Source organism: Brassica napus, unplaced genomic scaffold (genome assembly GCF_020379485.1).
Source record: "Brassica napus cultivar Da-Ae unplaced genomic scaffold, Da-Ae ScsIHWf_3022;HRSCAF=3809, whole genome shotgun sequence".
In the NCBI taxonomy this organism is placed as follows: domain Eukaryota; kingdom Viridiplantae; phylum Streptophyta; class Magnoliopsida; order Brassicales; family Brassicaceae; genus Brassica; species Brassica napus.
This window is the reverse complement of record NW_026016268.1, coordinates 7,501-12,356: the sequence shown is the minus strand read 5'-3', so window position 1 is coordinate 12,356 and position 4,856 is coordinate 7,501. Positions and strand designations below refer to the sequence as shown.

Here is a 4,856-nt window from a genome sequence, read left to right as displayed (position 1 = left end):
CACCCCTTACTAGTAATGGCCCTCTGTGCAAGTTTCCTCCGGTAATTGAGTTACCCCCCTGATCGCTTAACTACCCCAAACCTCTGACTGATTTTCCCTTGAAATGGACTATTACCTCCGACATTAGACTTGTCCCTCCTTCCTATGTTCCTAAGAAGACATGCTCCCAAGATAGCTACTGACACGTTCCTCCTCTCCAGGCCCATCCACCGGGAAACCGAAAACCTCGCTTTGCTGTTATCTGGTATAACCGTCGCGCTCGCGCAAATTTTAAAAACACCTTTCACGTCTCACTACCGTCACATGAATTGTAAATGCCTGCCTCTGCGTACCCAAACGTCGGCCGTTCCTCATGGATAGGTGCAAAGTACTTGCCACCCACTTGCTATACTAACTACCGCCCCCCAAGTCCAACTGGTGCTCGCTGTTTCCCCAGGGGGCGTTCCACCAGGTGCTACGCATGGGTATTGTATCCATGAGCAAAGATTGGTGTACTTGTCTTAGCAGTATCTGAAAACATATTTGTGGACGCCTACAGCCTCATGGTATCTATGAATATACAACCAAATGTGGAAGCCTAGAATCTACATACCCAGTTGAGGTGTGCTCTGATTGCTCGCGTGCCTCCGGACCCGATCTATAAATCGTTGTATCGATTAGTGGCTCATCGTCTCTTACATAAAAATGGTCATGCGCAGCAGCACCAACTATGAGAAATCACAATCCCATGTGATGTGTTAAAAAATGATAGTGTGTAGCATAGTCAGTAGCTAGCTATGGATAAGGGGGCATGGCACCCTATGGTGAGCTACCAACAATAGTAAAGAGCCTACATAGCCAGGTTAAGGCTATTGCGCCTGCCATGATGTTGTTAGAATTTCATCTCGACTTTATCTGGCCTTAAATGGACCTTTCTGAGCTCTAAAATCTTCTTTTAGACCATTGCCCTACCCAGTTGGTCCTATACAATGACCGCTTTAGGAAACGAATGCGAAGCTAAATGATGATGTGGTATCGGTTAACATAGGACCCCCGTCACTGGATCTCATCACCACGAAAAGTAAGAAGTCTGAGTATTTTGACCAATTCAAGGTAAAAAAAGGGGTTTGCTCTCAGCCAAACCTTGGATAAAGTTGAGCCAAAAAAGATCCCGCTCAAGATAAATTCATGAGGAAGTGGTATTCTTTAGGATCTACTCCCGCATTAGAAATTGGTTATCGGTAAGATACATGTTATGGTGTCTGCCCACGAAAGTGCCCAGTCCTAGTGCCCGCTAATGGTGATTCAAACAGATTACATCTTGGAACCAAGCAATTTTGGAGCTGCTTTGTGATACTGGAACCAACCAGCAAAAACGCATTAAGGCTGCGCGAAGACCAATGCGCCACTTGCGGTACACTAAAGTTGTCATTCATAGTTATTCCAGATGCTCGCCAAAGCTGCACAAAGCCGAGGTTATTTGGTTCCTCGGCCAGCCCCGCCCCATCTCCATCAGGATTTCTTGGCCCACTATGGCCCAACCACCTGAGCACTAGGTCCAATGTGAGTAGGATCACTCAGCCATGCTTCATAATTGGAAAAAGAGCACGTGGAAATACATGCCACTCAGCCAAAGAACTGATAGAGAGTTGGCCAAAATGGGCACTAAATACTTTCGAGAGATTTCCTCCAAACACTGGTATGACTATCAAATCGTGAGCATCAGCTGTAGGTTCCAGATCCAAGTGGTAGTATCAGGTCCCTAGCTATTGTTTGCGAAATGACCGGGTTTAGCCCATTCCTCGAAAGATTTTATGGGATCCCTATCTACCAAAAATTTTGACTTCTGGTTCGGCGAAACGAATATCTTGAGTCCTCCTCTTTCCGGACAACACATACCAAAGAAACCCGCAACAGTCACTCAAATAATTAGTGAACGATGATAGATGCTTAGAATTTGTTCTTTCTCTTCTATCTCCATCTATTCATCCATTTTCTTAGTTATTCACTAGAGCAATTATGATCTGGACGTCGATCTGGGGCAAGTGTTCGGACTCTATTATGACATATCCATAGGGTGCTCAACGGACCCCCCCCCTTTTTTTTTTATTAACAAGCGTTTTCGCACCTTTACATTAGTATTGGTACACAAATAATTTTTTTTATAACCTAATCTAGTGTATTCATATTTCATTCTAGTTCCGAAATATAGCCTTTTTTTTATGTTTAAATAGAGGTCTTATCCTATTTCCATAACCGCTTATTAGTCATTACTAAGAACCATTCTAGTATGATATTAGTCATTTCAAATCCTTTTATTCGTTTAATAGTCGAAAAGAAAAAAATAGAAAAAACTAGATATCGATATTATAGAATTCTCATATTCATGTACTACTTATCCCTAGGAATACCAGATTAAATAGAACGATTTGAGAAACGGATATAATGAAATTTTTTCTGGGATTGGTCTTCTGATAGAAAAAGAATCTGGTTTTTGACCGAGAGGGCCAAGAAACTAAAAAACAATTAATTGTAAAAACAAATAAAGATATATTATAGAATAAAAAAAAAAGAACAAAGAAAAAGTTCTTATTCGAAGCGCCTCGTGATCGTCACCATTCTGGCTTCAAATAATTCCAGGAGTAAGCGTTATAGCCTGTTTCCAATACTCGGCGGCTTGAGCAAACCAAGCCTCCGCCATTTCAGAACTCCTTGTGAATGGCCTGTTCTCCACGGTCGGAATAGGCGGGTCAATCCCTCCCTGAGAACCGTACTTGAGAGTTTCCTACCTCATACGGTCGACAACCAACTCTTTTGTTTTGGTGTACCAGTTTTTTTCACTTAACCTACTTTAATTTAATCTAATTGAATGAGATTCTTATAGATATTCATTCGGTTTTTCTTGGATTAAACAAAAGAGAGTAATTACATGAGTTTCAAACTTTCGTTTTGATTTAATTACTATATAATTAATCTAATAATAAGTTTTATCTTTTCTCCTACCTTCAGAAAAAAAAAGGGCATGTCCACTGTTATTAGATATTAGAATTTTCTGAAAGGTAACTATCCCGCTTTCATATATAATTTATATAGAATCGTTGAAAAAGACTTTTTTCATACTTCATATCATAAAAAAGAAAAGGACTTACTGTCTTTAGGATCTGATGCTACACCGCTGCTCAATACCTTAGGGGATCCACTCTATACATAAGTAGATTTCTAAGATTTATCTCATATTATGATATAAATAAACAGCTCTGTTGTATCGGTCCAAAACCTTTCCAGTTGATCTTTACGGTGCTCCTCTATCATTAATTTTTTTTATCCATAGAAATAAAGTATTTAGGCAATCTAGTTTCACTTCATATTTCGATCCATGAAGTTATTTATTTGCTACAGCTGATAAAAATCGTTTTGGACGATGCTTATGTAGAAAGCCTTTTTTTTTTCTAGTATTCATGACTAGCTGTTCGTTCTTTTTTCTATAGTGGAGATAGTCGCACGTAATGACAGATCACAGCCATATTATTAAAAGCTTGTGGTTAAAAAGGGGTTCGTTCAATGCCCGAAAATAATATTCTAAAGCTTTGGTATGTTCCCCATTACTTGTGTGGATAAGGCCTATATTATAGAGTATATAACTTCGATCATAGGGGTCAATTTCTAGTCGCATAGCTTCATAATATTCTGTAATGCTTCCGCATAATTTCCTTCAGATTGAGCCGACATCCGTTACGGTCGTCATTCGCTTTAACGAATTCTCCGTTCAGAACCGTATGTGAGATTTTCATCTCATACGGCTCCTCCTTTAGGTGCATAATGAAAATAATAAATATTGGATATGGAAAAATTTGATGTCATTATGAACTAAGCGGGGCTAATGTTTTTACAAGAAATCCCTAGCCAACCTTCTTGTAAAAGATCTTTTCTTACTACCAAGTGGATTCATATTCATACTAGATTAAAAATAAAAAGGAAACTCTAACAATTTCTTGTTCTCAACGCCCCTAAATTTCCAGGAATTAGTCACTTCAACAGTCTTCAATGGTTATACGGGTATCCAAAGTACGGACGGACGAGATGGATGTTTATTGTTCCAACCATTTTAATTAGTCCCAATCCCAAAGAAGAAGAAAGAAAAGGAATCTTTTTGAAGAAAGTTTTCGTGTTGTTGATTTCTCGGCGTAGTGCTTCTTCCCCTGTGCCTCCTATTCGTATATGTATTAGTCTAGTAGGATTGATCTGTAATACGGGAACCGTAGGTAAAAACCTTTTGCTCAATACTAGAATTCATAATTGAAGCATCTAAGGCTGCACTAATCGTGGATACATGACAGAAGGGATTGCTTTTATATTATAAAACTTCACCTTCAAAAGCGTAGATTTTTTTCAATACTCATTTTTTTCTATTCCAAATCGGTGAGAAATAGAAAAAAAAATGATAATGATAATCAAATCGCACCATCTCTGTAATAAGTAAATGCCTCTTTTTCTCCGGAAGTTGTCGGAATGACTCGTAATAAGATATCGGCTACAATTGTAAAGGTTTTATCAATAAAAATTTCCATTTATACGCGATCTTGGCATAGGTAGTAATCCATTCTAACTCTTTTATTTCCTTTAACTTTTCTTTTGTGAGAAAATTTTCTCACAAACAAAGGAATTTTATAGTACGAACTAACATAAAAGCGGACTCGTTTTTTATAAAAAAATATTCTATCTACTTCCAATTTTCTGATCAAAAAAGGTATATTAACCATAATCTAAAAAACGATGAATAACTCGCTATTCACCCAGGTACTCAGTCATAATCCTGATGTCGGAGAGATGGCCGAGTGGTGAAGGCGGCGTAACATTGGAACTGTTATGTAGACTTT

At 38.6% G+C, this 4,856-nt stretch overlaps 1 non-coding gene across 1 annotated transcript in view; it reads left to right on the top strand.

Annotated features, from left to right (window-relative positions):
• The first annotated feature begins 4,800 nt into the window (after nucleotides 1-4,800).
• The window catches only part of TRNAS-GGA, an 89-nt gene continuing 33 nt past the window's right edge, over nucleotides 4,801-4,856 (top strand). The window contains exon 1 of the tRNA in view: nucleotides 4,801-4,856. This exon is cut by the window's right edge and continues 33 nt beyond it. This is a non-coding gene — a tRNA (tRNA-Ser).